This window comes from Danio aesculapii, chromosome 24 (genome assembly GCF_903798145.1).
Source record: "Danio aesculapii chromosome 24, fDanAes4.1, whole genome shotgun sequence".
NCBI lineage: Eukaryota > Metazoa > Chordata > Actinopteri > Cypriniformes > Danionidae > Danio > Danio aesculapii.
The window spans coordinates 39517478-39526707 of NC_079458.1; the positions used below are offsets into that span (position 1 = coordinate 39517478).

Sequence of the window (9230 nt, forward strand, 5' to 3'; positions counted from 1 at the left end):
TATAAGTGGTTTAACATAGTTGTGTGGCAACATTTAATAATTCCATTGTTTACAACCGCACTTGATAAAAACAGTCTGCAGAAACACTTTGATTGACATTCTCAATTTATACGTGTCATCAGAGAGGGAAAGCCCCGCCCATTAGTGACCATCTCTCCCTCATTAGCATAGGATGTTAGTCTTGTTTTTGAATCTGCCACTATGCTGACACAAAGGCATTTGTAGCTCTGCCCTCATTTCATCTCATTTGAATTTAAAGCGACAGTCGCCAAAATGGCACATCAATGCACAAAAAGGGGAAGTTTCAACGAGTTATAAAACATTAGTGTGAGCTGAAGCTTCACATACACACTCCTGGGACATCAGAGACTTATTTTACATTCCCTTTAATGGCGCAGTAGTATCTGGAGGAATGCTAACTTTACTTAGTCCAGTACGACGTATTGCAAGCAAGCATAGTATTGTCCATAGTAAACGCGCACCCTTATCTGATGTTTAAGACACAATTTAATGCACATTATAAGTGCTTACTAAATGCATTCACTCATACATTTTAGTTTATGCTGTTTCAAACCTTCACTTGTCCTTTTATATATCATACATCCTCTTCAATGGGCTATATGCACGGCAAATGTTTTTCAGCCACCGATAAACTTCCAGTGAAACATTTATGTGACTATTTTTTCATATGGTTCCTTTTACAGAACGATTATGTAACTTAATTAAACTAAAATCAGTTAAGGGTGTCACTGTGGCTCAATGGTTAACACAGCAAGAAGGTCGCTGGTTTGAGTCCCAGCTGGGTCAGTTGGCATTTCTGTGTGTGTGAATTTGATTAACTAAATTGGCCGTAGTGTATGAGTGCGTGTGTGAATGCCAGAGTATATGGGTGCTTCCCAGTAATGGGTTGCAGCTGGAGGGTTCGCTTCATTCTGCTGTGTCAACCCCTGATAAATAAAAGACTAAGCCGAAGGAAAATGAATTAATAAATTAAATCATTTTACATAGACTTAAGCATTCTTTTAGTTGTCAAGCGTAAGGCTGTTTAAAGGCAAGCACTGTCGAGAGCAGCCGGCCATCATAGAGACTACTGTGGTACAATAACTTTGTTAATATTTTAAAAGACATGGCGCAGAATAATGTAATTTAATGTGGTGCTTCTTGTCCTGTGTGAGACCCACTTTATATCGTATATCAATTAATCAGTTAGTGAAGATCACTGATTTTAAACGAACAAATCTTAAAGGTAATGAGTTTATCATGGCATGACAGTTCACAGAAAGCACCTGAGCTGGCTTATTCAAAATGAAAAGTCCCTGTGCATATAATCCTGTCCAATTCTTGAACAAATGCAAACAATAAATAATGTGGCACCACAAGTCAATATCATCATTCCTTCCTTTATACTACTAGTTCAATTACAGAATAAACATGAATGGATATTTCAAGCTCAATGACGGCTTCATCTGTGGAAATGTGTGAATTAAACAGCTTGACAACAATCTCATAGATTCAACTCAGGCAAGTCATTTATTGTCCAAAGCTTGATAGTTTGTCTGAGCTTTTAACAAAATATTTCCCGCTTTATGTTGAGTATATTCCTGCTAAAGTCTGAGAGATCTGACCAAGTGTTTGCCTGGACAGCACAGTTTAGAGCCCATCGCTCTGAAAAACACGTTTTGTTGATATCCGCTTGTGTTCTGTAAAGCACAGGCTCTTGTTGAGGCTCTAGACACAAATCCTGCTCCTATTATTGTGAAGAGCTGCTGATCCAGCTGATCTCCAATAGAGGACAATGGAGGAATCCAGTCTCAACACAACCATTCAACAAACACAAAGACCTTCAGCTGGACTTTCTGACCATCAGACAGTCATACTGTAGCAGGAGTCATATTTAAACTGATGTGTTGTGGTGGATGGGATACATTGCTCCACATTATTCATTCATTCATCTTTTCAGCTTTGTCCCTTTATTAATCCGGAGTCGCCACAGCGGAATGAACCGCCAACTTATCCAGCAAATGTTTTAAGCAGCTGATGCCCTACCAGCCGCAACCCAACACTGGGGAACACCCATACACTCTTGCATTCACACATATACACTATGGAGAATTTAGCTTATTCAGTTCTCCAATTATCCGGGGAAATCGGAGCACCCAGAGGAAACCCACATGAACACGGCGAGAATATACAAACTCCACACAGAAATGCCAACTGACCCAGCCGAGGCTTGAACCAGCGACTTCTTTCTGTGAGGCAATTGTGCTGCCCCACATTATTTATATAGTATTTATTTACTTAGTTACTTATTAGGATGGGTATTTGTCAAATTATAAATAAAGGAATTGACAAGAATGACTATTATAAATTATTAACTATTTAGTACTATATAATTATTACTATTTAACAATTAAAATGCTAAATTTTATTCAATAAAGATTCAATAAATTTAATAACGTAGTGAATTGTAGTTTTTTTTTTATAAAGTAATAATGTAATTTTATAAAGATCATGTGGTAACACTTAAGAATAGGGACCAGTTCTCACTATTATTAAGTGTTTTTTTACCTGCCTCTTATTAAGATATTGGCTAGTTATTAGTAATTAATAAGTACATATTCTGCATGATCTTATTCTACATTCTTAATCCTACCAAATAACCCAACTACTACCTTAAAAACTTTTAATATGCATCAAATTAGAAGTTTCTTGCATTAAAAGTCATTGTTAAAGGTTTGTTTAATACCTTAAAGTGACAGATTTTGCACACAATATTTTTTCTACTATTAAAAAGTCTGAAATATTCTATAATATGTATTTATTAGTTAATATTTGTATGCTATTGAAAGTTATAATGAATAAAAACTCAAAAAAGAAGCTTCAAATTATTTGTATCTTCATGATTTTGTGGTTTGTGTTTGCTATATCATTTTAGAAATTAATGTTTTGATTTTGAAATAAATGAAAAAGATTACTAATTATTAAATTGTACATTTAGTCAGTTTGCAACAACTTAATTTCCATTTCATCTGCTGTTAAATAGTTGAAATACATTTTAAATAAATAAAACAAAATATTTGACAACTATTATTATTAATTTAACGTTATTTTTTTATACATATTAAATAAAATAATGTTTTTATATATGTGTATTAAGCCTGGTTTATACTTCTGCGTTGAGTGATCAGCGTGACCCGCGGCGCCTGCCTTGCATGTTGCTGTGCATTTATACTTCTGCGTGCTGTTTGTGTTGCTCTGCAATAACACTTCAGAAACACTAGCTGGCAGTAGGTTTTTATGTTCCTCTGTGTCGAGTTTCTTTGTTGGTGTTTAGTTTTTTCTAAATGCTACCTTAATGTACAAGCGGCTCAAACTCACTCATTTTGAGGTGAAAACCAGCAGACGTGCAACAACTTTAGTCATAAGGTAAACACAAAACAAAATCTGGAGATCAAAAACACGGAAAGCTTCATGTGCAATATATTTTGAAACAGTCATATAATTGCTGGATCATGAAAGGCCAGTGCAGCTGTGGACACAGTTGTTTCCATGTCTGACTCTGGTATGTTTAACAGCTGCGCTCAAATCAGCTGAGAGAAATAACTGGGTCACGACGACTGGGTCAAATCTCTGGTGTCCCTAAGAGTGTGTAAGTGAAGTTTCAGCTCAAAATACCCCACAACTAATGATTTATAACACTTTGAAACGGATTCTTTAAGGCTTTGACCCAAATGATGTCATTTTAACGACTGCCACTTTCAAATCCTAATGGCAGACGGCTGCTTCTCACTCAGGGCTGTTAATGCTAATGAGTGAGAGATCCTCACAAATGAGTTAGGCTTTCCCCCTCTGATGACACGTACAAAGGAAGAATGTCAATCAAAGTGTTTCTGCTGTTTTAATCAAGTCTGATTATAAAAAATTGGAATTAATTAACTTTTACCATTAGATGCTTGCTCTATCCACACACTGTTGCCACACAACTGTGCCTAAACACAGTATTTTTGCATAATAGGCCTCTTTAAAACATGCCCCAGTTTCATTAACTCACTTTGCAAGCATGCAGGAGTCACTGCAGTCCCAATAAGGCTCTGAAAACGGACCTGGAATCTGCTCATCTCATTTGTTTAAACCAACTATAGTCATGCTTAGATGTATTTCAAACTCTAATATGTGGTTAAAATACGTATAGCTCCTATGCATAAATATTTATAAGACATTGTTTTTAATGTACCATTAAGTGGTATCATGAACATGCTGGAAGGCTGGCACAGATTCATGTTTCCAAACGAACCACATATTTGACTTCATCTCATATTTATGGCTCTTTTTAACTTGTTTACACAGACCCTATCAGCAAACTAGACACACTACAGACTCTCCTATTCATCTCATATATATTATGCTATATGGAAAACCCTTTAGGCTTAAAATGTTGGATTTTTACTAGTAAGAATTAAATTTTAGATATCTTTTCTACTTTAAAATAGGTTACAGTAATTTGTCATTTTATAATTGTTTTAACATTTGACATTTTTGGAATAAATACATTTTTTAACATATTTTTTATTATTGTGATTAGTTTGGGATGTTTGTCATTGAGAGGGGTATATGTTAGTAAGTAAATTGCGATCTTAGCTCATATTTAGATTCAAATATTACATTAAAATATCAAAAATAAAAATATGTTAAAATTATCAGTTATTGTATTGTTTTTGTAAAGAAAAGATAACTCTAAATCAGTTTTTACTAGTAACATTTTAGCCTACTATGGCTTGCCATATAGTATAATATATGTGGGATAAGAGTGTATTTCATCAAATAAAAGACTGTATTTCAGGAAATGCAGATCAAACTTTTGCATCCTTTGCATTCCTAGTTCACAGTTAATATTTCTTACTAATGTGGAGTTTGTTAAATATATTAAAGTTACATAAAACTATTGGTTGACTTTTGATTATAAGGTTTTAATGTATGTTGAAAAATTTGCAAGGTTAAAATGCTGAAATTATCCATTACTACGAATGTCTTCTGACAGAATAGATTATTATTACAAAGCTACTAGCAACAGTGCAATAACAACATCTAAACATGGGAATATTTTGAGCTAAAAGCTTGCCATCATTGTGAAATGATCAATTACTGCAACAATCAGTAACAATAATAATCAGATAATTGATATCAATTTAGAAATAGATGGACAGATGGATCTTCAAGTAAAATATTTGCTCCCAACCCCAATTTGAAAGTGCCCAAAACAGCTCGATCTTTACATATTCATCTGATAAAGTTAGCAATGCTGACATCCCCTGGACAGATCATGAGAAACAAAAATGCAACATGTTTTGAGAAGTTAAGAAGTCTTCGATATGATCGCCTGGTTCTTGAAAGACCTATTTTGTCATTTCAAATGTAAAAGTAAAAAAATATGATGTTTTGTAATGCAAATAATTAAAATTAAAGTTTCAGAAAGTAGGCTATATACCTCTTAATATTTACTCCAACTTCAGACTAAACGGTTTGTTTACATGGATGGTATATTTATTCAGAACAAATATTTCCACCACTCCACCTGTCATGTTATAAGTGCAAGCAGCAAGGACATTTTACCTTTGTTAAACCTATTAAAAGCATTGTGCACCCAAAAATTAAAAAAAGAAAAGAAAACTCACCTCCACTTGTTCCAAACCAGTTAGACTTTCATCTGTTGAACACATTTATGCTTTTGAAGAATGTTGGAAACTTCAGGGAAGATGAGGAGGTCAGTCTTTGCTGGGCTTTATCAATGCTGAGATGTGCTTCAGGCAGTCTGAGTACTTAATAAAGAGTATTCGATATGATTGCATGGCTAAACTGCTTATTTTGTCTTCAACTCACTACAAATGTAAAAGTAAACAATATGATGTTTTGTGATGCAAATAATTAACATTTCAAATTCGGAAAGCAGGTTATGCTTCTACAGGGTATCTGCAGGTTTCACCAAACCAAATGCAAGACTTTAAGGCCTTTTTAAGACCATGAAGATTGAAATTTCAGACTTCTACAGGGCTAAATGCTAAAACGAAAACCTAAAGGCTAATTTCTCAGCCACATATTTTGAATAATGTGTCAAAACAGGCAGACTTTAGTTGTATACATACATAACTTTAAAAAAAAACTCTTTAAAAACTAAATGTATACACAGCTCTTATAATATTAGTAATGAATAGTTTTGCTAAAGTTTTATTGAGATGTGTTGCTGGTGATTGAATGTGTGTTTGGGATCGATTGGGTAGCTTTATATAAACAAAGGAAAATTAAGACCCATTTAAAAAGATTTAAGATATACAAGTCAATATTGCAGTGAATTTAATACTTTTTAAGGCCTAAAATTAGATTTTTGAAATTTAAGATATTTTAAGACTTTTTAAGACCCCGCGGATACCCTGTTTTTATATTTACTGTCTTCAGACTTAAAGGTTCATTTACATGGGTAGGTTTATTCTGAGCAACTGTTTCAACCACTGAGCAGTTTTCTCCACCTGTCATGTTGTATGTGCAAGCAGCAAGGATATTTTACCTTTGTTAAACCTATTAAAGGCATATTTCAACCTAGAAATGAAAACTCACCCTCCACTTGTTCCAATCCAGTTTGACTTTTTTTGTTCTGTTGAACACATTTATGGTTTTGAAGAATGTTGGAAACTTCAGGGACGATGAGGAGCTCAGTCTTTGGCAGGATTCATCAATGCTGAGATGTGCTTCTGGCAGTCTGAGATCTGAGCAGCTACCATCGGATGATCTAGTAGGTAAAATACAAATCATGTGTCATCAGAATCATCATGGTAGAAGCAACTGATTAGGTGTAAATTAAAAAGAGGAGTGGTCCAAACACTGAAGCCTGAAGAACCCATCTGACCAGATGATGTGCTTTGGATTTACCTGTTGCACAGATCATAGGATGCTCACATTTTTCTTTATTTTTAGACATGTAAGAGATTTTTTCATCATATTATGAAGCAATACTATCACAAAATTATTCCTTTGTAGAAAAATCACTGTCAACTTCTACAATAATGCACTTATTTGTGCATGCAGATGAAGGTGAGTAATTACAAAATATTTAGAAACACAGTATTAGTCCAGCAACAAATAATAAAGTCCTCAGACATTGTGCAGTGCCAATTAGTGAAAAAGTAAAGTTTTCCTTAGAGCTTTAAGTCTCCATGAGATCAATCAGTCAATTTTATTACAATTTATTATAAGAATGTTAGTTTTAAGGTTAACTGTATGCTAGTGTGCTCCTAAACAATGGCAAAATGTTCATTTAGAAGAAATATGCTACATCAGATTTTCTATCTAATCAAATTCTTGCTTGAATATGTGCCTCGCCCGTACAATATGCATCACTTTGACTGTCATAGCCAGTGGTTCTTGACAAACTGTGATATGGGATGAAATTATATTTTATAATTCAATAATATTTTTTATAAAAAGGTATGGAGTTGCTTAATGTCACATATTTTGTGCAGATTACGTCAATATAGTCAATAACACTTTTCAAAAACCACTAAAAGGGTTTCCTCTGGGTGCTCCGGTTTGCCCCACAAGTTCAAAGACATGCGCTATTGATGAATTGGGCAAGTTAATTTGTCTGTAGTTTATGTGTGTGAATGAGAGTGTATGGGTGTTTCCCTGTGATGGGTTACAGCTGGAAGGGCATCCCCTGTGTAAAACATGTGCTGGATAAGTAGACGTTTCGTTCTGCTGTGGCGACCCCTGATTAATAAAGGGACCAAGCCGAAAAGAAAATGAACGAATGAATAAATGAATAAAAAACACACAAAAAAGCTTTATATTTTTAGTTTTTCCACCAGAGCAAATAAATGACTAAATTACATTTTTATAATGATGTACATTAAGGTAATCAATAGTTTACACATCAAAATGATATAAAAAACAAGATTTCAGACATTTTAACTATACTTTGCCAGTATATCTTCAAACCATTAGGTTTTGCTAACTTGTCATCAATACGTTTTTAGTTATTTAAATTAAGTATGACAACCTCTTATTTTATTCATTTTAATAAATCAGACCATTATAGAGTTTCGATTTTACACACAAATGTGTAACGTTACTCTGTGTATCCTCTATCTTTTACTTTATCACACCATCATGCTTTATCACGGGTCGCCACAGCAAAACAAACCGCCATTTTATGTTTACCAACGGTTAATTAAAACCGTAGACATTTTACATGCTGCTATTATGATTTCTGTTGATATAAAATAACTTTAAATAGCCGATATTGGGACTTTTGGTGAAGGGATTAAATGTATTTTCCTCCAAAATTAACTCTTGCTAATCTTCAAAGACCTCGCTTTTCAGTTAAATATTTTATGTGGTATTTCAGTCATTAGCAGCTTTATTATCCACTTCAAACATTAATAATAACGTTAAATAATATAAAATAAGAAACGAAAAATGACTTACGATATCAAGACACCTGCTGAACAGAGTGCGTCTCCCCGTGATTTTTTTTTTGTATTTCATATTTCATGTATTTCCCCAAAGACAATTTAAAGTAACGTTAGAGGAAGCTTTTGTCTTTGTTTATAATGGATAATGAGCCTGAAGAGAAAATCTCTACCTCTCCTCTCCTCTGTTCTTCTCCTGCCGTGACGTCTCTCCAGCTCCCCCTACTGCTGACACGAGACATGGCTTTTGTGTATATTTACCACACAGTCTACGATATATACCTGTAAAAATATACTAATATATTCTGGAAGGATATTTGTATTTTTAAAAGGGGTTATTTTGTATTTTTATACATGCTGTTCAGTCTTTACTTTACAAAGATATCTTATTTGGTTGTCCTAATTTTATGAAACAAGACAAGGACAAATATTATTCAAATAATGTATGTATTTTTCTTGTGAAGTTACGTTCTACCCAAATTAAGTGTAGTTTTTGAAGATGCTGATGTCCTGTTTTCTGGATAGATCACACTGATAAACGTCCGGTGAAGGGATAATGTGTCTTTTTTAATATATATATATATATATATATATATATATATATATATATATATATATATATATATATATATATATATATATATATATATAAAATAAACAAACCTGGGCGTTCATTTAGTTGTTCAAGCAAAAATATTTCGTTGTGTGATTCTCATACAGGTTTCCTAATTCTGTAAGTAATACCTTTATACTGAAATTGTATTTGCCGCT

At 33.6% G+C, this 9230-nt stretch overlaps 1 long non-coding RNA gene across 1 annotated transcript in view; it reads right to left on the reverse strand.

Annotated features, from left to right (window-relative positions):
• Positions 1 to 8521, reverse strand: part of LOC130218509 (uncharacterized) — a 25383-nt gene extending 16862 nt beyond the window's left edge. The window contains exons 1-3 of the long non-coding RNA XR_008835953.1: positions 8476 to 8521; positions 6610 to 6781; positions 5673 to 5816 (exon numbers count right to left, since the gene is read on the reverse strand). This is a non-coding gene — a long non-coding RNA (uncharacterized LOC130218509). The remainder of the gene's footprint in view (positions 1 to 5672; positions 5817 to 6609; positions 6782 to 8475) is intronic.
• Positions 8522 to 9230: the final 709 nt, after the last annotated feature.